Consider the following 27,354-nt stretch of genomic DNA (forward strand, 5'->3'; position numbering starts at 1 on the left):
ATTTGCAAAATATTTAACAGGATAAAATGTTCCAAGTCTCTTTTAGAAAGAGAAAATTATTTGAGGAAAAGCCTAGAATACTGTGAAGTATGTTAATGACATTTGATGCCTCATTTGAAACATAAAATATATTAGTTGGGTAGTGAAACAAGATTACCAAGATATGTTGGAGCAAATTCATTGAGGGCTATGACTGCTAGGTCTAAGAATTTGGATTTTATGGTGTAAGTGATGAGAAAACACTGAAAACTTTCAGTCAAAGGACTAACATGAACAGGTCTATATTTTAGTAAGACCAATCTGGTAGCATTCATTTAGAATGAATTGGAGGAGAGCTTTATGTGTTAGATTGAGGAGACCAATCAAATGGCAATGCCACCAGCACAAGATTAGATAAATTATAGAGGTGAACTAGTAAGGAATTGTTGATTGAGGGGAATGGGAATACAAAATTTTGATCAGGAATAATAAGAATAATGGTGGTTCTGTTACATAATAATAATCGCATAGTTTAAATGATAAGCTTTCTTTTTTCTCTTATTCTATAGGATGAGGAGATTTAATGTTTAACATGAGGGAGTAAGATAATAAGGGGGAAGGAAAGGAGAGAAAAGAGGGAGGAGGATGGGGAGGGAAGAAGAGGAGGAAGACAAGGCAGAGGGATGAGGGAAAGTAGAAGGAAGGAGAAAGAGCAGAAGGAGGAGGCATAAAGGGAAAGAGAGGAAGGAGGAAAAGGAGAGGGATGGAGAAGAACTAGAACACCTTAGAGGTGGGAAGAGCAGGAGGACTAGGACTTGGGCAGGCCTAAGAACCTCCCCCATCTACTGGTCTTTGTGGAACACTCCTTTGCCTCCAACCTCCTGACATAGCTGTGAGATATACAACCATCTCTGAGTCCCTGTACCCTTCCCAACCTTCTCCGCAGCTTCCCTGGCTGGATAGGTGGGGGGTTGGATAGGTTTAGGCTTTTCACAAGTACCCCAGGTTGGGTATCTGGATCTGGTTTGGTTGCATTTTTAAATAACACTAAAAGATGTCTGGTTTGGGTTTTTAAATAGTAGTAATAAAATGGCCTACAGTTAATACAGTAAGTAAGACTGAAGAACTTTGGAGGTGGAGATGATTAACACACTCTTTGAAATTATGGGTCTAGAATTTAAAATAGAAGCCAATAACTGGAGATATAATTCAGGTAGCCATATATATAGAGATAGTACTATAGAAAAAGTTGGGATGGTTGGTATGATTAAAGGGGAGAGGGAGAAGAGTATAAAGTTGGGGACAGAATGTTAGAAAATCCCTACATATAGCTTCTCATTTGAGAAACATTTAAAGCTACCAAAAAAGACAGAAAATAAATCATGTCTGAGGGAGAATGAATAGATAAAAGAATGAGAAAATAAGAGGAAACAAGACAGAAACATGAGATACATAGAACTTCTCCAGGTCAAGTCCATTGTTTCAACCCTAAGTTGGCTTTTACCTATGGGTATACTCCCAGATATGATCACTTTTATGAGCTCTAACCTGGGTTCAACTCAGCTAACTTTATCCTATCTGCCCAAATCAGGTTTGTTTCTTCTCAATGATAAACTCACATTGGAAGAATGTACACTATAACTAGACAATACACATTTTCCCCCATAGCCATCCCATAGCCTTATTTCTATTGGGCAAGGGTTTCTCAGTTATTCTCCTCAAAGGGACATTTAAAGTTAGTTACCTATTTAGTCCCAGGCACATTGTTAAATCCTGAGCAAAACAACAAAATAAAGATCCTACTCTCATGAACTTGTCAGTTTAATGGGTATTGCATTGATAGTCATATGCAAATTACATGTCTAAAAATAAGATTCTTAGGACATCTTTCTCATCTTTCCCTGGAGTGTTTTTTCTCAGACGCTTAAATTCTTTCATTATTTTTTAATTTCTCTAATAATTGTCCTGGATTATATACATTCCCTTAATAAAACTCTCAGTATATAAAATTAGAACCCATGTATGCAGGGATGATGAGTGGGGCCACTGAGATGTAGAATGACACACCTCTTCCATGAAGAGTGGCACATTTCATTTTATCAGGGTTCTAGAACTGGAGGTAAATACCTTAGCATAGAACACCTTAGCATGTTACTAATATAAATTGATATAGCTTTCCATTTGTCAAGTATATGTAGGGACAGCAAGATCTTTGAGAAGTCATTAGCTTAATCAAATTAGAAACAATAACATCAGAAACATAAACTAATAGAACTAATGGGGGAAAAACTCTAGTGGCTAAATTAGCCAGCATTCTTTTCTACAATTAGCCACTCCCAAAGAGCTAACAGGAATGAACTTATCTAGTGAGAACATTTAACACCTTGATCCATTTTTTGACTGGCAGGAAGACTACAAGGAATCATATAAATAAAAGCAGAATTTGGGGAGGCTTAATGGGTTAGTTTTACATTGTGTGTAGTATTGTGATGGCTGGAGAAAGCATGGTAGTAAACTGCATAGATTACCTCATACAGATCAAAGAAGATAAGGATTCTGTAAATGTTTTTGTATTTGCTTAAATACATGTGTGTGTGTGTTTGTGTGTGTATAGGTTAAGTTTGTTGTCTTATATGGATATGGTTTTTGGGACCCCCCAAATAATTAAAATTAAAATAGTTACATCAAAGATCAATGATCTCAGATCACCATAACAGATATAATAATAATAATAATGACAATTTTTTCAAATATTCTAAGAATTACCAAAATATGATACAGAGAAACGATGTGAACACATGATGGTAGAAAAATGGTACCAATTTATTTGTTCAAAACAGGCTTGTCACAAGCGTTCAATCTGTAAGAAAAAATAGTATCTGGGAATCACAATAATATGAAGCCCAATAAAATAAGGTACGCTTGTACTGGTTTGTTGAATTCTATTATTTCTGATTTTTATTTTTCTACTCTGTTCCACTGATCTTCTTCCCAATTTTTAACCAATCTTATTTTTTAAATCAATACATAAAATTACTAATGATTCCCTGTAGGCCTGGTACTATTTTAAATTCTAGGGATGCAAAGCAAGGTGAAAGTCTCTGTTCTTAAGGAGCTCATAATCTACTTAGGTATACAACATGCAAATAACTATGTACAAACAAGCTAATCAACAGAAGGAAATTATAGTAAAGAAGAATAAGGAAAGAATTCCTTTAGAAGGTAGGATATTTTATATTTATAATATGGTTTGACTTCTGTGCCATTCCCATTTTAATCCTACCTTAAACATGACCCTTGATGTTCTAGCTTTATTGTTTCTTCAAGTGAATTTTGTAATTTTTAAGTTGCATAAATCATCTATTTGAGAATATGAATGATAGTCCATTAAAACTATATAAGAAAACCAATTTCTGAAAAAGTAATTGAACAAGCCATAAGTAGTTTGTAAAAATAAGAAAAAGGAAATTACCAAATTCCTTCTATGATACTAATATCTTGGTCTTCATACTTAAAAACAAAGCAATACTAAAAAGAAAACTATAGACTAATGTCTCTATTGAATATTAATGCAAACTTTTAAATAGAATATTAATAAAAATGTAATGGGACATATCTATCAATATGACTTACACTGTGGCCAGGTTAGATTGAAATCAAGATTGAAGGTTTGGTTCAATATTATGAAAGCTGCCATCATCCTAGATAAGATAACAAGAACAAAATTATGTACACTTATATCAATAGATATAGGGGGGAGGAAGCTCTTTGACAAATGCAACTCCCATTTCTGTTACAATAACATTAGGAAGATATAAATAAATCTTTACATAACATAATATTTAAGCTATAAAATCAACATAACATATAATGAGGATAAACTAGAGAAATTTTAATCAAAATAAAGATAGAGTAAGGGTACTCTCCGCCACTACTAGTGTTTGAGATAGTTCTGAGGGAAAAAAATAACATCTTTTGTAAATGATATGAAAGTATACCCAGAAAACCCCAAAGATTTAATTAAAATTAATAGAAACAGGAATGTGGGTACACAGGAAGCCAAGATAGCAGAGTAAAAGCAGGTATTCACCTGAGTCCTCCATAATTCCCCTCCAATTCCCCTTAATATTATGGTTCAAAATGTATTCTGGAGTTATAGAACCAACAAAAAAAGATGGAGTGAAACAATTTTCTAGCACAAGACAAATTAAAAGTTTTGTAGGAAATTTGTCACTGAGCAGGAGAAAAGAGTAGATCAAGTTCATGGAAGGCATCACCAGATCAAGCTTTGCCAAAAAACCAGCAGCAGGCATCAGGGGAAACTGAATCATCAGCAGCTGCTGCTTCCAGAGCTCTTGGCCCACAGACAGTATGGAGATCAGAGGGAGTTTGCAGGAACCTGTGTTGTGTCAGGAAAATTTCTAAGTCTAATGAAGGAAAAGAAGCAGCTAAGTCTCCAAGCCATAGAAAATAGGTTTATTAAGAAAAGGGTACCTGTCTCACAATAAAGCTGGTCTGAGACCCCAAGTAGTGTCACTTGACTGCTTTTATACCCCAACAGGACTGTAAATTATCCATACCGTACTATTTTAGACACACAATATAATCAAAATGGGGCAATTGGGGCATTTCTGCAAGGCAAATACACTCAAAGTGATATATATATATATATTTGTGCATATCTTGTAAAAAAAAAAACACAAAGCATAAGCAATGTGAGGCTGTCACAACTGAAGTATGTGGTTTATTATGTGGTTCTACCTACTCAGTAGGTGACTCTTCCTGATTGGTCTATCTAGCTCTGTAGTTACTATTCTTTTAAAATTGTGGACTTTGCAGAACCATTTCAATGTAATATGTGGATAGCCTTACTAACATCTACCTTACTTAATCTATTATTGTTGACTTAATCTACTAGAAAAGAATATCTAAATATATTAAATCACAATTTTAGTTAATATACTGATTATTACCATAGTTAAATAACTTAAATCTAAGGGGTGGGGAAAATCTCACTCACAGTTGGCACTGGAGTCAGGACTCTTGCATTATCCATACATGGTTGCAGGTTGCAGTCTCAAAGAGAAGAGGAACATTAGAAGGAGCATGGACACTGGCCAAAATTTCAGGGTGGAAAAGAGTATTTGTGTTAGTTCACAGACCAGAACACAGGAGAAGAGGGCATTGACCATACCTCCCCTAAAATCATACTATCTCAGAAGGACTAAGAGCTTGCAGACACCCAAAGGTAGCTCTGAAGGGAGCAGCAATAGGGAGGGAATTTCAAACACAAATTTTTTTTTTTAAATGTTTAAACATGTTTACATCTTGGAAAAACATTAAAAAAAAATAAAAGTAAGGTCAGCAAAATTGTAGGCTATAACATAAATCCTAGAAATAATCAGCTTTTCTGTATATTGCCAGCTAAATCCCATTAGAAACTGTTGATGAGATTTCAATTAAAAGAACCACAGCATATATAAATGTAGAGGAGTCTGCCTACAAAAATATACAAAGAAATAATATAAATATTGAAAAAATATTTTTAAGACAATGAAGATCTAAATAATTAGATGAATGTCCATTCCTAATTCATTGACTGAGACAATATAATAAATAAAATTATACTGCCTATACGAATTTACTCATTCAATACCCTACCAATCAAACCACCAAAGGACTACATTATAGAAGTAGGAAAAAAGATAAAATTCTTCTGGAAGAAAAATAATAAAAAAATTAAAAGGAAATGAGGAGAAAACATGTTTGGGAAGAGATTTTAGCAATATCAGATACCAATAATACAAAATAGCAATCATTAAAAAAAAGGTAATTGTTTAAAAAGACAGGTCAATCAGTAGAATAAATTAGGATTATAACATATTGAAACAAATGAACTTAGTAACCTTGTACTCAAGAAATATCATACATCCATTGAGTGTCCTTGTATACTCCTATATTTAATTGAGAATCATTGTCTTGTATTCCACATAGACAGATGGATAGATAGATAGATATAGATATAGATATATTATATATTATATAGATATGATATATAATCTATCTCTAATTCTTGCCGTTGTATAAATATTATAATATAATTAATATAACATAATATATGGTATTAAAATAATTCTTCTTTGGGGGCGGCTAGGTGGCACAGTGGATAAAGCACCGGCCCTGGATTCAGGAGTACCTGAGTTCAAATCCGGCCTCAGACACTTGACACTTACTAGCCATGTGACCCTGGGCAAGTCACTTAACCCCCATTGCCCCGCAATGTTGGAACTGTGAGGAATAAGAGCTTGAAGAGATAAACTATGAGAGAAGTATATGTGCATTAGAGTAGGCATATACTTTGTGAATATTATAATTCCTAGAGGCTTTTTCTATTTACCGAATCTAAGCTGTGTTCTGAACAAGTGAAAGTATTGAATAGCTGAATCTTTGTAGGTGAAATATTACTTTCATTTCAAGGATAATATTAAGCATTACATATATACATATATATATATATATATATATATTTTTTTTTTAGAAAAAAAATAGTTCCAAGATTTTCAAATATGAATCCTGTGCTAATTACCCTATGTATAGATTTGACTGTATCATGTTGTTCATTTACATTAATGTCTACAGCCTCACTATTAGATCAAGTGTTCTCTGCTTTCTCCAGGTGATACCGAAAATACTAAAGAGGAATCAGACATCAGAAATAGTAGGAGAGGTGAAATGGCAAGAAAAGAGGTTGGTTCAGAAGTGATGTGTAATTCAGGAAGACCAGACCACTTATGCAATAGAGGAAGGTTAAATTCAGGGTTTAATTCAGGTCAAACTAAACAAGGCAGAATGCAGATTTCTTTGGGAAAGAGGCCAAGAGATTTGAATTGAAAAAGTCCAGATTTAGAGTAACAAAAAATATGCAAACTGGGTAAAAATTTTTTTTTTCCTAAAGTGGACCCTGTGCCTACATTCACATACTTTGTATTGAACTTAATTAATTAGAAATTGTTAACATATATATCCACTTTCAGTGGCACAAGGGTGCTATTTACAGATTTATATGCTTCCTCAAATTTTTCTTTTAATTGAAAGTTCAAAATTACATAGGATATAAGGGAAGGTATCTGTTGAATCTGTACTTTTATTTAAATGCCAAATATTTGATTTTTCTCTTAATTCATCTCTACAACTTTCTAAACTAGATTTATTAGTTTTTCTTTCTGGTTTTGTTGTTGTTGTTGCTGTTGGTAATGTATTTTATTTTTAGAGGGGGAGCAGGTGTTGGGGTAAGGAGGTAAATACTGGAACAAATTTTTTTCAATTTTTCAGTTGGTTAGTGGGTGGTTATATCAAAGTAAAAATAAGCTAGAGTTTAGAAGCTCTGCTGTCATATAATTGGTTTGTTGAACCTAATTTTCATAGCCATCTCTGAATGGATTATACAAAAGAGCAGCAGTGGGTAGCATTTTAAAATAATTATAACTGACTTTAGCTCATGTTTCTTTAGTTATATTTAATCTCTATTTCTAATATTTCTGGGTACACAATATTTCAACCATTACCCTATTACCCAAATACCTTCCCCCCCCAAAAAAAAAAGAAAGAAAAAAATCCTCACAGGAAAAGCTAACTCAGGAAAGTAATGAAAAGTTAACTTACCCTATAATAAAAAGCATTGTTTTTGTTCTTTTCAATTTGGAGATAGCATCACTTCTACAGTGGCATGTTAATGTATGTGGTGCTGATGAAGAGAGCGTGACATTTATAGGAGAGCTGGTTTTCTTTTTTAAACTTTTTTGTTTTATAGGGTGGAGTGCTGTTATTGATAGTTGAGTGTTATTGATAGGTTTGAGTGATGTTATTGAGTTACACTATAATATAAGCTGAAAGAGGCCAGATACATTAATGAGATTTGGGGTATCACAAAAATGCAAGAAGGAATAGGAGAAAAATTTGTTAACCACTTGCTATATGCAGACCACTGGGCCAAGTAATAAGAGTTACAAAAATCAACAAAGAAGAAAGTCCCTTACCTAGAGTAATTTACATTATAAAATGGGGAAGGTGATATATAAAGGACAACTAGAATGAGAAGGATAATACATTTGCATATTAGGTACACGAGTTTTTAATTTTTGAATGCTAACTTTTATTTTGGGGGGAGGCAATTGGGGTTAAGTGACTTACCCAGGGTCACACAGCTAGTAAGTGTCAAGTGTCTGAGTCCGGATTTGAACTCAGTTCCTCCTGAGTTCAGGGCTGATGCTCTATCCACTGCACCACCTATCTGCCCCTGAATGATAACTTTTAGAAGTTATATCTTCCTGTGGTAAAATAATGGAATTTGGCAGATGCCCAGGGACCCCACCTGAAGATTGATTTGGAATTGATTGAATTGGGTGAGACTGAAAAACTGACTGAGAACCTACTTAAGATTGATAAAATCAGGGGCAGCTAGGTGGCACAGTGGATGGAGCACCGGCCCTGGAGTCAGGAGTACCTGAGTTCAAATCCGGCCTTAGTCACTTAACATTTACTAGCTGTGTGACCCTGGGCAAGTCACTTAACCCCAATTGCCTCACCAAAAAAACAAAACAAAACAAAACAAAACAAAAAAAAGATTGATAAAATCAAGATCATGCCTGGCTGGCCCTGAGTGGGGTGTTGTTCTCAGAGCCTGTGGAGTATGACATCAGCAGGAGACCACCCTCAACCAATCAGCTTTGGATCTCTCAAGCCATCTCTGTCTTCCTCATGCCACAAAGGCAACAAGCACACCTAATCTTATCTCCCCTAGGGCTGGGGGAGACTGGAATGAAGGGTGGTGGTCCTGGAGCTAACTCAGTCCTGATCTGGTGAAGCTTATCTCTTTAGGGGTGTCTGTTCTTTGGTTTAGTTTCTCAAGGAGAAGGTTCTTTTGATTTACCTCACAAAAGTTCTGGAGTACCTAGGGTCATTCAAATGAGGTACCCAGGTCCATAACATTACCTTTTAGAAACTTCAGGGGATTATTAATGAACCCTGTAGCCATGTTTCAAGGATTTTCTAGAACTATTCTTTAAATGGAATTCAGTATGATAACATCTTGTGAAACAAATCCAGAGTAACTTGAGTTCCAGTAGGGAAAAAGAAGAATTGAGAATAGCACACATGGTGAGAAAGAGATTCAATATGTCTCTTTTCTAAACATTTTCAGACTGTGAAAGCCAATAGCACTAATTTTTGTTGTAAAATTTCAGAATTAGTATTAACAACCCATGTTTTCTAGCATTTTCTCCTCTGAATTGCAGACCAAATCAAGATAAAATGTTCTTAGTCTCCTAGAGAAGTGGTTGATCAGACCAAAGTAAGGAATGACCTTAGTTTTTGAAGAAGTCAGATCTTCCCCAAAGGTTTGTCTACATTAGCATTGTTCCCTTTGGCCAAGAACTAAAATCCATAATGGAAAACTGTGTACTTTTGTCCTTTCACTTCTGCAGTATTTCTTCATCTTTTGCTTTACAATTCTTGTAAATATGAGTTGGAAATTTCTTTAGGCATAGAATTTTCTGATTAGTAGGGGGAACACTTGGCCAGAATCTCTCCAAGCAAATTGCTTATATAATAATAAATGTGCCTCTGACAGCCGTTAGCAAAATGCAGTGTCAATGGCTTTCTTCCACATTACAAAGATCAGAGGATCTCAGAGTTGGAAGGATTTCAGAGGCCAACCATTTCAAATCCTATAAATAAAAAACATACAAGCAAATGCATAAATAAACAAAGAAATTAATAAATGAATTTAGGAATGAATGAGTGAATGAATGAATGATGAATGAATGAAATATCTTCTAAAACATACGTGAAAAGTGGTTACAACCTACTTGTTCTTAAAGCTGAACAATATGGGATATTTCTTTATTTTCCAAAACAAATTCATTCTACTTTTTATACAGGTCTGTTTGATTAAAATCCATATGTTTTCATATTTCACATTTTTATATAATGCAATAGCATGTAAACTGTAATCTCTGTATAGTTTATTGGATTGAACACATAATTTTAAAGATACCTGCACACAGCTATGCAAATATAAATTAGATATATACATATACATATTCAACACATTTGCAAATAAATGTAGAGTTAAAACATATGTCCATAGATATCTGCAGATTATATCCTATTTTAAAGATAGCTGCCATCAAAGATCTGTCATGCAATTTTTTAAAACATAGATCTGGATTTTTAATAACTTGTAAATCTCTTAAATGCAAGCATCAAATTTGTGTAAGACATACATGGTCTGTAATAGAAATCAGAAGACATTTGATAATTTAGCTTGTTATTAACTTAAAACCAGATGAAACACCCATTTTATCTAATTTTTCCTTTGAGGTTGGAGAAAATAATTGCTCAATTTATCACAAATATCAAGAGGCTGATCGACTCATTAAAAAAAAAAAAACTTAAAGCTGACTCTGCTCTTCCTTCTGACAGAAGCGGAAATCTATCCATTTTCAGAACATCATAGAATTTCTATAGATAGAAGCTTCATTTTGTTTTTAGAATCACCTTTTTGCTTTATGAAAATGGAATAATTAATTTTAGTCATTTCATTTGGGAATAGAACTTAATTTCTACTTTTCCCATTCTGTAGGTATATGTAGTAAATCATCAAGTTAGCACAATAGCTAACCGATGCAAAACAGCAATGTTATTCTATTTACTGGATTAGCAAGAAAACACTGTAAATTTAATTAAATAACTGTATATTTCAGCAGCTATTAATTATAGGGAAAATAAAAATAATACAATTATCCTTATTTTCTATATTTGTATACTGATTTATTTCTTGAGAGACCATCAAAACTTTCACTGTTCTGAGTCAACCCAAATTTTCATAACAGAAAAATGATGACTAAGCTGTATATAAAAGACAAACTGAAAACATCCTGATGTATGAATCTGTGGTCCAATACCCATTTTAATCTGCTATTGCCATATTTCAAGTTGTTAACTCTATCTGTAGAATAAATCCAATAATTTTGGTTAATTAGACATGTTTCAGTCTTTGAAAGGTAATTGGGCACATGGAAAGCATACTCTTTAGAGCACTGAACTTGGAACTAATTAGAACCTAAATCAACAGAATACTAATTCACCAGAATATTTTTATACTCTATTTGAATAAAGGCAAATTTCAAAACACTCTTATCAGGGAATCAAATGAGCACATGAACATATGAAGATATGCACACATGTATCTGGTTCCATGACATTTTCTAAAGTCAATACAGATTTAAATCACTTACTCCTATGTTTTATATCTAGAAAACTATATTATAATTTCTGTTCAAAATAATAACTGAGCAATATAGCATTTTGAATTCATGAAAGAAGGTAAATTATGTTCACTCTATTTACTAAGGCAGAGAGCTATATTCATCAATGCTTTTAACAAAAAGGACTTTTTAGTTGCTTCATTAAAAAGAAAAGTTATTTTATTAAATCCCCCAAGTAGTAATTTACCTTTATTGTACATATTTTCTATTAGTAGGTTTTTAGATGACAATACCTGTTAATCACAACTGAATAGAGTAAATATCATGGGGAGCAAATAGGATAGAAGGAAACACAATTAGCAATAGTAACTGGGGAAAAATTGGAAGCAGAGGGAAGAACAATGTAAGATGAGGATGAGGAAGAAGAAGAAGAAGAAGAAGAAGAAGAAGAAGAAGAAGAAGAAGAAGAAGAAGAAGAAGAAGAAGAAGAAGAAGAAGAAGAAGATGGTGATGATGGTGATGATGGTGATGGGCTGTTGTGAAGAAAAAATTTTGTCAGGTATAAGGTACTCAATAAATGTTAATTATTATTGCTGTGCAATAACCAACCTCATGGGTGTTTTGTAAGGAAATCTCCCTTTAAAGTGCTATATAAATGTAGTTTACTATTTTTTAAAAAATGAGCAGGATGTTATCAGAAAATCCTGGAAAGACTTACACGAGCTCATGCAAAGTGAAATGCACTGTATACAAATAACAACAGTATTTTAAGATGATCTGCTGTGAATGACTTAGTTATTTTCATCAATACAATGATCCAAGACAACTCCAAAGGACTTATGAAAAATGTTATCCATCTACAGAGAAAGAACTGATGGTATCTGAATACAGATTGAAGCATATTTTTTTGTTTTTCTTAGTTCCTTTTTCTAAAGTTTTTTGTCGCTATGTTTTACATGACTGCACATATATAACTTATATTGAATTGCTTGAATTCTTATGGTGGGATAGAGAGGAAGGAAGAGAATTTGGAACATAAAGGGTTTTTTTTGTTTTCTTTTTTATCATTACATATTAAACTTTTTAAAAAATGTATTTATTTATTTAAGTTTTCAACCTTTGTTTAGATAAGATTTCCAATTTCAAATTTTTTTCCCTCCCTCCCCTCCCTGCAGTCCTCCCCTAGACAGCAGGTAATCTGATATATAACATTAAACATATTTTTGCATTAGTCATGTTATACAAGAAGAATCAGAACAAGAAGGAAAAACCTCAGAAAAGAAAAACAATAGCACCCAAAACAAAAGAGATAGTATGGTCCAATCAGCATCCATATTTCACAGTTTCTTTTTCCTTTCTTTTTTTCTGTATTGGATAGCCTTTTCCATCATGAGTCCTTTGGAACTTTCTTGTACCATTGGATTGGTGAGAAGAATCTAGTCTATCACAGTTGATCAATACACAAACATAAAGTTTTAAAAATCAATGTTACAATATATGTAAGATGTGGAAAAACTAAGTTAAAATAAATAAATGAATGAATGAATGAATGGACAAATAAATAACAAACAAATCAATAAATAAACAAATCAATAAATCAATAAATAAATGAGAAAATAAATAAATCAATAAGCAAGCAAATAAACAAACAAATAAATAAATGAAACAAATCCAAAGACAAACAACTACAAAAATACTTTATACCTGCCACATGTTCTTTGATCCAGTAACACTGGCCTCCTTGTTGTTCATGAACATTATCTTGCACCTCTCAGATCTAAGTATTTTCTCAGTTTTTTCCCCATGCCCGGAATGTTTTCCCTGCTTATCTTTGCTTCCTGGCTTCCTTAGCTTCCTACAAGTCCCAAATAAAATCCTATCTTCTACCGGAAGTCTTTTCGAACCCCTCCTTAATTTTAATGCCTTCCCTTCCCTTTTTATTTCTTATTTATCCTACATATAGATTGTTTGTCTATATGTGTGTTGCTTCTTTCCATTATTAGATTATGAGCTCCTTGAGATCAGGGACTGCTTTTTTGCAGGTCTTTATATCCCTAGCACTTTACTCAGTGTATGGAACACAGTAGGTACTTAATAAATGCTTAAAGACTGATTCAGATCAAATGATATTCTCTTCAGGGAGACAATCCAAGATGTTCTTCTCCAGGAAATTACCTTCTATCTATTCTGTAAGTATCTTTCATATAGATAACAATTTACAGGATGTCTTTCCAGTTAGAATGAGTGCTTCCTGAGACCAGGGACATTTTTTTTTTTGTATCTTTGTATCTTCAGCATTTAGCATAGTACCAGGCACCTAGGAAGTACTACTTAAAATGTTTTTTGGTTAATTGATTTCTCAGGCAAATTTTTAAAATTACAGGTTGTATAGCAGGCATTAAGTAGGAGAGCTTTCCTGGGAGCCTCTAGTCTGATGAAATAACAAGTCCAATTAACCAATAAAAAAGAATAAATTGAAAGTACAAGTTGAACTTAAATAATAAAAGGAAACTTAATTGTAATGTTTAGATCCAAGGCAATAGCACCTGGAATACACATGTATTCCCACAAAATATTTAAGCTCTTAATTACAATGCTAGGCAGTGAGGTGATACACAGTTTAGATAAGACAGGGCCCTTGCTTTCAAGGAACTTAAAACGAATAAGGCAATTAGGAACCAAGATAGATTGTTACAATTTAGAGTATTATATATGTACACTAGAAAATTATTTTAGAAAGTTGAAACTACCCCAGGGATTATATTAGGGTTTTGAAGCTACCAGGAATTTAATAAATGATTAAGGAAAGGGATATTTGAAGTAAATTACCTCTTTCAAATAACCTGAGACCCTAAAGAGTTAACACAATACTTAAAATGTCCTGTTTTTAAAGTGCAGAGTTGAAATGTAGCAACTCAATTGAGTACCTATGCAAGATAAGATAAAGCTGAGGTTGTAACCTGAAAGAAGAGCCTCTAGCCACCCACATGTAAACTTCCTGATAAGCAAAACCACAAACTCCTCAGGGGCAAATTAAAATGACTTTACAATCTGATGCAAGCTCTCAACTCCCTGTTGTTGCTCTTCAAACTCAAGAAATTCTTTTTTACAACCAGGAACAGAACACCTGAGGCAGTTGAGACCTCTGTATCTGATCTCTATTTATGTGCTTGAATAATGCCTTGAATACAGATAGCATGACAACATAGGCAAGTACAAAACATGCAAAACAAAATCTATCCTTCCCTCTTTCTGTTTGGGACTTATGTTGAATTTACTATAAGTCTTCTTAAGAAACATGATTTTCAAAGAAAGCATTACTGAGCTTTGGAGACTTTAGAATGATAAGAGAGGGGTCAGGATATAAGTGTAGCATAGAAGTGAAGCAAATGTTCTTTAACTTGTCTTTTTCTATACACATTGCCCATGTACCCATTGCCCATGTACTCCATTGGTATCCTGTGTCTAAATATATAGAGAAAAGCACCAAGTTATAAATTCAATTAAATATCTACATCAACAATTATTAATGGGAGGGAAAATAAAATGATAACATGTTATTTTGTGTTTACATGTTAATATAATTTTTGATTACTTTTAAAGTATTGTCCAGATCAACCTGGAAATGTAACTTGGCTAATCTAGAATTAACAGTGACAAACTGTAATAATCCTTATATGCAAATCTCTGGTCCCATATTCAATTTAATCTATGATTAACAGTGTCAAAGACTTGGACTCACTCTAGAATAAATCAATCAATAAACAAACCTTGATTAAGTTATTTTCCTAGGCACTGGGGGCCAGAAAGAAAACAAAACAAAATAACAACAGCACAGCCCCTGCTATAAATTTAGGAGTTTGAGCTCATAAAGTGCTTTTCATAAATATAGAAAGCTGGTTACAAAGAAATCATACAGGTACACCCTGTGGAGGATTTCTGGGAGGACATGGTTGGCAGTAATGTAGTATGAAGAAGTGTGAATGCTTCAGAACCCATATTCATAGTGGTAGTACCAATGGCAATAAAATGATAGAGCCATAAAGGTATGTCAGCAGTCTGCAGGACCTACCACAATGTCTTATGCATAGAAAACACTTAATAAATCCTTTCTGAATTGGATGCTGTTGCAACAATTTCTAAGTCACAGAGTCAGACAAAGAAAATTCAAATTCTTTAAGCCATATGTAACAGGTTTATTGAGAGAAATCCTATCTCACAATAAAGCAGGTCTCAGGTCTAGGACTCAAAGACCCCGAGTCACAGGTCCCCTGGGTTTTTATACCCACCCAGCTAAAAAGTATTTATACACTACTGTTTTTAGACCACTAAAACACAGCCAAAGTGATGCATATCTGAAATAGAGTCCAAAGAAAAGACAAGCTCATGTAAAAACAAGCTACTAGGGGTGGTGGTATATAGTTCCATTAGTTGGCTATTTTCTAGACCAGTCTACAATATAGCACTTTATAAGCACTACTAATATTTGCCTTATTTGCTCCATAAAGAATACCTAAATATGTTAAATCACAATTTGTAGTCTATATGTTTATTATTACCATAGTTATATCATTTATATCTAAGGGGTGAGGAAAATCTCACTCACAATACCCTATTACTATTCCTAGAGCAACTGTATTTTTAAAATTCCTCCAAGGAAGGTGCTTTCTATTATTATATACCAAGTATACCCTTGGCAGTGTCAAAGAGACAGTCTGGGTGCTGGCTAATATTATCCACTGCCTCTATTAGACTCTAATTATATAGGTTCCCTAGAATATCCTCTTTGTGAGCACAGTTGTCCCAGGAGAGTCACTAAACTAAGTCATTTTAGTAAAAGGAAAATAGTTATAGACTATAGGTTTACATTACCATTATCAGCATTGGTAATAATTATAGAGGGGATAGTGTGATGGGGCTGTCAACATTTTCATTGAGTCACATAGTGACAGGCAGCATAATTATGTTAACATTTCCCACAATTCTTAGATATTAAAATAGGGAAATTTTACTAAAATAAACTGTTCAGCTTCAACTTGGCCCTCAACTCCGCTTAGCAGGCCTCTTATTTGACTGCTGTAAACTACCAGATTACCTTTGTAGAATAGTTATTTATACCAATGTCAGTCAGCTCAAATCCCACCACCTTTCACCATACACCCAATGGCATGTACTCTACTCTGTAAAGTTGCTATCTAGCTATACTGTCTAAAAATCTAATGAGTGGTCACCAATAAATTAGCTTTAGCAAGAATTTAGACTTTTAAGCATTTATTAAAGAGCATAAGAATTTGGTAAAGAGAGAGAAAGAGGACTAGAAGCCTACGTCTATCTATTTCAGGGAGCCAACATTTCTAGCTCCACTCTCCACAAGGTCCTGATGAAAGAGAGAGATCCTTGTCCCTTCTTCCTCCCAGAAGCCTCCTGTGAAAACCGGAAACATCCCATCCACATGCACACACAGCTCCAAGCTAATTGGCTGGTAGCTTTGATAGACAGTACCCACAAGCAAACATCACTTCCTGACGCCAAGGAACTGACCTTCCAAGCCACATGGCTTGCCCTTAGACGCCTTCTCCTCATGGTGGAGCTTTCCTACAGTAACTCTCCAGCAAGTGGCATCACTCGAATTATCACACCTCTCAGATGAACTTTCAGCTAATATATATATACTTTGTACCTATATATTTTCAAATCTGCTCCATTAAAATATTGGCTTTTTGTGAGCAGGGACAATATTTTCTGTTTTCTTGTCTGTGTATCCAGAGTGCTTAGCACAATTCCTAACACATAGTATATGCCAATACAAGGTAAGTACTTAATAAATTATTGTTGACAAACTAATTAATCCCACCTCCCCCTCTTAAAGGCAGGGTTGATCATACTATTACTAATAAATTCACACAAAATTTGTGAAATTTTAAAAAGCATTTTTCTTACAATAATCTTACAAGCTAAGGAGTATAAGCCTTGTATTCATTTTACAGGTAAATTAACAAACTTAGGGTGTTTAGTAATTTGACTGAGGTATAGGACTTGAAATGGTAAATGACAAACCACTTCAGTATCTTTTACAAGAAAACCCCAAATGGGATCACAGAGAGTCGGATATGACTGAAACGACTCAAAAGTTATAGCAACAATGGATATTGAATACAGGTCTTCTTATTCTACCTCCAAAGGGCCACATATCACTACGTTCATTTTTTAAAAACTTTTTTTTTTAATTTTGAGTTCCAAATTCTCTCTCTTCCTTTCACCCCTACCACACCTATTGAGAATACACATAATATATCAATTATACATGTGAACTAATTAAAAACAAATTTCCCCATTAGCTAATTTGCAAAAAACAAAAAAGAAGTGAAAAATATTATAACTTCAGTTTGTATTCACGGTTCACCAGTTCATTCTCTGGAGGCATTTTCTATCATGAATCCTTTGGAATCGTCTTGAATCATTCTCAGTTGATGATCAGTTGATCATCATTATAATATTTCTATTATTGTATATAAGATCTCCTGGTTATGTCTCACCTGACTTTGCATGAATTCATGTAGACCTTCCCAGGTTTTTGCTGAAACCATCTGCTCATCATTTCTCCTAGTACAATAGTATTCCATCAAAAATATGTACCATGTCAACAACATTGTAAAAAGAAACAAGTTTAAAATATTTCAGGACTATAATGAATGCAATGAACAGTCATGTCTTCAGAGGACTTATAAATAAAATATGTTATCTACCTCCTGACAGGGGTGGTAAACACAAAGTGTAGAAAAATCACATCTTTTTGAACATGGACATTGTGGATTCTTTTGCTTAACTACATTTACTTGTTAAATTCTTCCACCCCCCCCCTTTTTTATTTGAATTAGGGGTGGGAGGGGGACAGAGTCAGGGGCTCATATATAGTAATACTAAAAAAAAAGAGGATGATCGAATCATCTTAAAAAATGCACAGAAGAAAGCATAATGAAGTTCAGAAGGAAATGCAGACAAGAGGGATAGTTTAGAAACTAACTTGTTGAATTCCTTATAAACTTAATAAAACAAGCAGTATAAAATGGAAAACAAACCAAAACAATCATATATCATAACTTTTTTAGCCTTCACCCAATTAGTAGTCTTATCCTCACCTTCCAATTATTTCCTCTCATAAAAAGCAACATTTTTTTGTACATATAAGTCCTTTTCCTTTTTCTTTGATCTCTGGGATACAAACCTAGTAGTAATATTGCTTGGTTAAATTGAATGTTATGATTTAGCACTTTGTGCCAAGTTACAAATTGTTTTCCAGAAGGGTTAGATCAGTTCACAACCTCATCAACAATGCATTAGTGTCTCTGCTTTTCCATATCCTCTCCAGTATTTGTTATTTTCCTTTTCTATCAATCTGATAGGTATGAGATATACCTCAGAGTTGTTTTAGTTTGCATTTCTCTATTCAGTAGTGATTCAGAGCCTTTGATTTCCTCTTCTGAAAACTCCTTGTTCATATACCTTGACCATTTATTAATTGAGAAATGGTTCCTTTTTTTATTATAAAATTGACTCAGTTCCCTATATATTTGAATAATTAGGCCTTTATTATTGAAATTTGCCATAAAATTTATTTCCCATTTTTCTGCTTTCTAATTTTGGCCACATTGGTTTAGTTTGTACAAAACCTTTTCAATTTCATATAATCAGAATTACCCATTTTACATCTCATTATTCTCTCTATCTTTTGCTTTGTTATACATTCTTGCCCTATCCAGAGATTTGACAGGAAAAATTTCTCCTGCTCTCCTAAGTTACTTACCTTTCATATCTATGTATTATACCCTTATATGTATCACCTTTCATGTCTAAATATTGTACCTATTTTGGTCTTATTTTGGTATACAGTGTGAATTGTTAGTCTAGCCTAGCTTCTGCTAAACTTCTTTCCAGTTTTTCAAGCAAGTTTTGTTAAATAGTGAGTTCTTTTCCCCAAAGCTTTGATCTTTGAGTTTATCAAGCACTAGATTACTAAAACAGAGTTGGATATTATTTTGGAAGGAAAAGAGAACCTGGTGGCATGATTTTCATAGGATGAGCTCAAGCCTCAGTTTGTTCATGTATAAAATGAACAGAACCCTTTGCCAATTGTGGTGAAACCTATGGATTTCTCAGAATGATGTTTTTTAAAAAATTAAAATAAAATACATAGGCTCATAAAAGAGGTTGGAGGTTTGTAAAAATGAAGATGAGACTTTTCTCCTAAACTAAATTAATTGATCCTTTGAAATCTATCATATGTGTTTATACACATGTGTATATATAAAGAAATATACATACTATATATACATATATACACATGTGTGTCTACTATGTGCATGTGTGTACACACAAACTATGATATAGCATGTCATATATTAGGGAATATCTAGTTAAGAAACTGTCTTCTATCTATGCAGATTAATGACTATTCAAAATTTATAATCATAGAATATTGCTTTATGGATACTGAGAAGTCACAGACAGGCTATGAGATCCAGACTCATATATGTGTAATAACTCAGAGATGGAACTTGAACTCAGGCCTCCTTGATCTTTAATTCAACAAAAAGAAAACAAAGAAATGTGCCTATATATGCGACTTGTATGTAGTAACTATTTAATTTACAGTTGCTCATATATTTTCTTTGTTTATGTCATTTATATTTTTCATATGTTAAAACTCATCCAATATTTCCTCTTTTAAAGATCTATTTTACCCCAAACAGCCAAGGACAGCAAATATCCTTACATCTCATTGTTACAAAGATAGAAAGTTATTAAAATACCTACTTTAACATGTGTTCATAAAATCTAATATCAAAACACCTTGAAATAAATGGTGTGAGTATTTTGACAGTAATTACCATATTCATATTGAAAATAAACAGTTCATCATGTTTCAAAGACAGGACAATCACTAAATAATTCATTCCAAACATAATCAGGATTGGGACACGAGGTCAGGTGAAGAACAAAAGGAGGTAAATCTGTCATGTTCTCAGTTTAGTTTCAGTTTCAGTTAGAACAGAGGCAATGAGAAAAAGCAAAAAGAAGTCACCTCTGCATCTCAACGTCACCTAAATAAGAAAAGCTCAGTCAGAACATTAAGATTTCAATTATTTGAGGAGTAAGAGACAGGATTCTAGAGAGACTGAAATGATAATAAGTGCTGGAAGAATGAAGATTAACTTCAAGAAGTGGGTACAGTTTTTCCTAAAGTCATATTAAGTGTCATAGACACTTTCATATGTTATACTGAGTCCAGATTTGGTGTTTCCACCATTCATACTGATAGGAACATTTAACTATAGAAATACTTGAAGAGCTGCTTTGTTTTAGATCTTTTTGTTGTACTACATCCAGTTTTATAAATAAATTGTCTTGGGAAAATCAGGTTCAGTTAGAGCTCATGCTAATCGCTCGACAGGCTTTTGTTTTCTGTTAAATTGCTTTTGATTATTTTCTGAGGCAGTACCATTTCTTTTCCATGTTTTGCCAATAAACATATATTTAAAATTGGGGTTACCCTTGACTCCAATGACACTCTACTAGACACAGAAATCTGTTGTTTGGTCTCTGGTTTTAGAGTCTTTCAGCCTTTTCATTATAACTACTTTGAAGTAGTTGAAATTCCTCTAAAATTGTTGATAGAATCAATATTTTTACCATGTAATTCCCCATTCTCTACAGGCAATATTTTGTTTAAATTATACAGGTTGTGGATGTTATAATTGCATATGGTACCTTCTTTTCATATTTGCCCCTTCTTTAGTTTTTCCCTCCCAACCATGTTCTTAACTTTCTCTGGATTTAACATTCATACCCTGTCTAATGCTATCTCACTCTGGAACAAGCTCTCTATACCTGAGATTTTCAGAACCTGGAGCAGCTTAACACTTCCAGGTACCACTCACCACCATTTTGTAGAAGGGCACAGGTGGGCCCATTTTTCCTTTGCCTCCCAGCAACTAAACTGACTTTCTCTGGACTTTGAAAACTTTGCCCTCAGCTGGGTATTTTCAGTTCACTCTCTGCCCTCCCAGCTCTCTTGTTTATTGTGTTCAGTCATTAGAATGTAAAATCCTTTATTACCTTTCTTTTTTTCTATATTTGTATCAGCACTTAGCCTAGCACTTGGAACATAGTAACAACTTATTAAATTTTTGTTTCTGTTTGGTTTCTGTGCTAAATTTGACTTCACACAAACAAAAATATCTGATGCTATGATACTTTATCTAATAATTTATGCTTGCATTTCTTTTTCTTTTTCAGGCAATGGGGGTTAAGTGACTTGCCCAGGCTCACACAACTAGTAAGCTTCAAGTGTCTGAGGTCAGATTTGAACTCAAGTACTCCTGAATCCAGGGAAGGTGCTTAAACCACTGCATTTCTGATAAGATAAATCACAGAATTTGAAAATGTACAGGGCAGCTAGATGGCCCAGTGGATAGAGCACTGGCCCTGGATTCAGGAGTACCTGAGTTCAAATCCGGCCTCAGACACTTAACACTTACTAGCTGTGTGACTCTGGGCAAGTCACTTAACCCCAATTGCCTTACTAAAAACAAAAACAAAAACAACAAAAAAAATGTATTAGGTATTCACCATAACTAGTGCTCTCCAATCCTCCTTATGAATCCTACAAAAATGATGTAGAAACGTTAGTTTTCCAAGTAGGACTTTGCCTTTTTTCACTTATATTAATCCATATTTCCTCACATATATTTTACCTTGTTCTGCTGGGACTACCTTAGCATTAAAGACAAGGAACATCAAGATGTATGCTGACTTTGGTGGGAGAATCTCATCACATTGTTCATGTAATGGTTTTTGCCTTTTCATAGTCTTTCAAGAGATCTTTAGTGCATAAACTTTAACCATCTCCTTTTTGTCCTGTATGTGCATTATATTCATCATAAACACTACAACAAGATGACAAAATGTCTCATGAAATATTTTTCTAGTTGTCTTTGGGCATATGATGAAGCATTTCTGCTAAATTTTATTTATCATTCTAAAGAGAATCTGTGACCCATCTGCTCGTTTAGTAGCTATATCTGCATATATCCTGGCTTCATTTGTGATGAGAATCTCAATATATATATATAATTCATTTTTTTTATGTTCCAGGTAATACACTGAACAAAAATAATGCATTTGCCACTATCATTGCTGATTCATGAAAGAGATAAAAATACAAAGCAGAAACTATTATTGTGAATAGTTGATACTTTTGAAGTATTTTTCTGGACCTCACTACCTTTATATTTTTCTTTTTTTTTCTGTTTCTTTTCTTTTCTTTCTTTCTTTTTTTTTTTGGTGAGGCAATTGGGGTTAAGTGACTTGCCTAGGGTCACACAGCTAGAAAGGGTTAAGTGTCTGAGGCCAGATTTGAACTCAAGTCCTCCTGACTGCAGGGCCGGTGCTCTATCCACTGTGCCAGCTAGCTGCCCCTACCTTTATATTTTTCAAATTAATTATTTAAATGATCTTTTTAGCTTGAACTTTGACCTTATATATGTATTTACTAAAATAAATTAGTGTGGCAGAATGGATGGAGAGCTGGCCTTGAACCTAGAAAGATGTAGGTTCATATCCTGCCTCTGACACATACTGGTTTGTCATTCAAGCCACTTAAATTCTCAGTGTCATGCTCATTTTGGCAGCATGTACACCAAAATTGGAACAATACAGAGAAGATTAACATGGCCCTTGCGCAAGGATGACATGCAAATTCATGCAGTATTAAACTCTCAGTGTTCCAGACAAAGTTCTAATACTATAAGGCAGCAAAAAAGTGCTGATGCATATGGATAGATGAAGTTTCTCCATCAGGTAACTTTCTAAATCATTGAAATTAGAGGTTTGTAACAAGAGTGCAAAAAAAAAAGAAAAGAAAAAAAAAAAACCTTCTATATTCCAAAGAGAAAATGACAGAGCTAATTTCAGTTTATGATAAGCAAAGATTTCTATAGATTATGTGGCAAGATTTGAGCACATTTCATTGATTTTTTTTACATTAATCATACATGTAGACATGATTAGTGCTGAGATTTCACTATTGCTATTTTTAAATGTGAAAAATAAATGTTTATAGAAAATTGTGGATAAAAAATATCTAAAAAAGGAAACAATATGTCTTTTGTTTATACTTCAGATCATCTTATGTTTGATAAATAAGTTGGGTTTTTTTGTTGTGGGTTTTTTTGTTTTTTGTTTGTTTGTTTTTTTTTTGTGTGGGGGACAAGGAGTGTCAAGTGACTTGCCCAGGATCACACAGCTAGTAAATGTCAAGGTCTAAGGATGGATTTGAACTCAGGTCCTCCTGAATCTAAGGCCCGTGCTTTATCCACTGCACCACCTAGCTGCCCCCTTGATAACTAAGTTGTATATTAATCACTGACTACTAGTAGGTCAACAAATGAAACTAGATAAGACTTTGCATTTTACAACTTGAAAATTTCATTTTTAATAGTATTTTGTTATTTTTCCCAATTACATGTGAAAGATCATTTTTAGCATTCATTTTTACAAGATTTTGAGTAATTTTTCTCCCTCCCCCTTCCTAAAATGGTAGGCAATTTGATATAGTCTATTCATGTGCTATCATGTAAAACATATTTCCATATCAGTCATGTTTGTAAAACAACAACAACAACAAAAACAGATCAAAAGAAAAAAATCGTGGAAAACAATAAAGTTTAAAAAAATGCTTTGATCTTCATTCAGATTCCATCAGTTCTTTATCTGGATAAGGATAGCATTTTCCTGCTTCTGCTCATTTTTTTTTTTTTTGGTGAGGCAATTGGGGTTAAGTGACTTGCCCAGGGTCACACAGCTAGTAAGTGTCAAGTATCTGAGGCTGGGTTTGAACTCAGGTCCTCCTGAATCCAGGGCCAGTGCTCTATCAACTGTGCCACCTAGCTGCCCCCCTGCTCATTTCCTTTTGCATCAGTTTGTACAAGTCTTTCCATGTGTTTTTTTTTTTTTTTTTCTGAAATCTGCCTGGTCATCATTTCTTACGACAATAAAATTCCTTTATATTCATATACCACAGCTTGTTCAACCATTCCCCAAAGTGATGGGCATCTCCATGATTTCCATTATTTTGTCACCCAAAAAGGGCTGCTGTACATATTTTTTGCACATGTAGATCTTTTCCCCCTTTTTATAATCTCTTTGGGATATAGAGTGGTATTGTTGGATCAAAACGTAAGCACAATTGCCTTGCCCTTTGGACATAGTCCTAAATTGCTCTCCAGAATGGTTGGATCAGTTCCCAACTCCACCATCAGTGCATTAGTGTCCCAATTTTCCCACATCCTCTCCAACATTTATCATTTTCATTTTTTGTCCCTTATATTAGCCAATCTGATAGGTGTGAGGTGGTAACTCAGAGTTGTTTTTCTCTGATCAAATGGGATTTAGAGTACTCCTTCATTTGCCTATAGAAAGCTTTACTTTCTTCATTTTAAAACTTCATATTCATAGCTTTTGATATGAGAAGGACATGATAAGAATGGCTTGTATTCTTATAAATTTGCCTCAGTTTTGTATATACTTGAGAAATTAGGTCTTTATCAGAGACACTTTCTGGAAAGATCATTTCCCAGCCTTTTGCTTTCCTTCTAATCTTAATTGCATTCATTTTGTTTGTGCAAAAGTTTTTTAACAATATAATCAAAATCAGGGGCAGCTAGGTGGTGCAGTGAATAAACACCAGTTCTGGATTCAAGAGGTCCTGAGTTCAAATCTGGCCTCAGACACTTAACACTTAGTAGCTATGTGACCCTGGGCAAGTCACTTAAGCCTCATTGCCCTGCCAACAACAACAACAACAAAAAACCCCAATATAATCAAAATCATCTGTTTTACCTTTTGGAGTGCTTTCTATCTCTTGTTTGGTCATGAACCTCTAACTAACTTATATTCTACTTTAACTGTTTGTATCCTATACCACTTAGTGCATAAATGTTTATTATGGATATTGCTTCATTCTCTGTGGTCTCTTTCAGCCATGACTATTAAAATATGACGGACATGGTATCAGGATAATTTAATAGTTTTATTAATACAGCTAGTGGGTTATTAATAAAATTAAGCCTATGGCCATCAGAATAAAGATCTGTAATGGTCGTAGGATCTCAGGTTATATACTTGACTAAATCTATGAGGTCCATTCCATAGCAAATCAAATCTAATTGGTTAGCATTATTCAAATCTAATTGGTTGACATGATTTTGAGGTAGATTATATTAAAATGAAGTCCAGGGATGACATCAGAGAAAGGAATGCAAGAATCCCCACTCAACCTGGTCAGAGCAAAATCCACTCATCTAGGTGTGGTTTAGTGGTCTGAGTGGCTTCGACATAGATAAGATTTGATGAAGTCTCTCAAGGAGAAATTTCTGGAGTGTGTGTTTGGGGGAGAAATAACTAAGAAAGAGAGATGATCTCTGGGTCCCCAAGATACTGATTATTAATAATTATTTCTCACACAGCAAAACATAGTTTCCTTCCTAATCTAATTAGATCTATTTTTGCTTTTGCTTTTATGTAAGTATTGCTAGACCTATTTTGTTTTTACCTTAGTTGAAGCATAATAGATTCTTCTCCAGCCTTTTACCTTTACTTTGCTCAAGTGGGTTTCTCGTAAACAACATATTGTAAGATTCTGGTTTTTGATCCATTCCGCTATCTGCATCCATTTTATGGGAGATTTCATCCCATTCATATTCACAGTCATGATTACTGTGTATTTCTCTCCATACTATTTTTCCTCCTCTTTGTCCTCTTTCTTCTTTAACCTTTTCCCTCCTCAAAAGTGTCTCAATTTTGTCTAACTCCTTGTCTGTCTTCTCTTCTGTCACACCTCTCTCCATTTAATCCTCTCCCCTCTTAATTTCCTGTGAGATAAGATAGATTTCCATCTTATATATATATATATATATATATATATATAGTTGTGTATATTATTCCATCCTTGAGCCAACATTGATCAGAGTAAGGTTCAAGTGATGCCCATCATCCACTATCCCATATCCCCTTCATTATAATAGGTTTTTCACACATCTTCATGTGAAATAATCTACCCCATTCTACCTCTCACCTTCTTCTGCATCCAGTATAATCTTCTTTCTCATCCTTTAATTTTTTTGTCATTGATTGAAATTCATTTTATACCCATACCCTCTGTCTATGCATATTCTATCTAGCTCTACTATCAATGGTATAATAATTTTTAAGAATTACAAGCATCATGGTCAAAGATAGCTCCAAAGAACTCATGATGGAAAATGCTTTCCAAATCCAGAAAAAAAAAGAACTGTGGAATCCAGATACAGATGTACTGTTTTGTTGTTGTTGTTTTTCTTTTTTGAAGTTTTTCCTTTTTGCTCTGTGTCTTCTCTCATAACATGACTAATGCAGAAATATGTTTAATGTGATTTTACATATATAACCTTTATAAAATTACTTGCTGTCTTGGGGAGAGGGGAGGGAGGGAAGAGAGGGAGAAAAATTATAAAAACAAATGTTGAAAACTATTTCTAAATGTAACTGGAAAATAATAAAATATTTATTTGGAAAAAAAATAAATTTGAAAAAAAAAGAATTACAAGCATCATCTTCCCATGTAGGAACATAAACAGTTCAACTCTATTGAATCCCTCATGTTTGCTTTACCCTTTTTTCCTATTTTTATTCTTGTCTTGCTTCTATTGGATATATATATATATATATATATATATATATATATATATATGTATATGTATATAATATATATATATATATATATATTCTTATTTCTTTATGAAAGCTTGGAATCCTTCCCTTTCATTTCATTGCATGACCATTTTTTCCCCTTGAAATATTATGCTTAATTTCACTGGGTAGGTGATGCTTTGTTGTAGTCCTGGCTCCTTTGCCTTTCAGAATTTCATGGGCCATGTCCTCCAATCCTTTAATGCAGTAGCTGCTAATTCCTGAGTAATCCTGATTCTGGCTTCCTAATATTCAAATTATTTCTTTCTTGCCACTTGTAGTATTTTTTTCCTTGACTTATTAGTTCTCTAATTTGGCTATA

At 33.8% G+C, this 27,354-nt stretch overlaps 1 non-coding gene across 1 annotated transcript; it reads left to right on the top strand.

Moving 5' to 3' along the window:
• Positions 1–22,920: 22,920 nt before the first annotated feature.
• Positions 22,921–23,027, top strand: LOC122737628. Its single transcript, XR_006354444.1, has one exon. It is a non-coding gene; the product is annotated as a U6 spliceosomal RNA (small nuclear RNA).
• The last annotated feature ends 4,327 nt before the right edge of the window (positions 23,028–27,354 follow it).

The sequence above is a fragment of the Dromiciops gliroides genome, chromosome 1 (genome assembly GCF_019393635.1).
Source record: "Dromiciops gliroides isolate mDroGli1 chromosome 1, mDroGli1.pri, whole genome shotgun sequence".
Classification (NCBI taxonomy): Eukaryota; Metazoa; Chordata; class Mammalia; order Microbiotheria; family Microbiotheriidae; genus Dromiciops; species Dromiciops gliroides.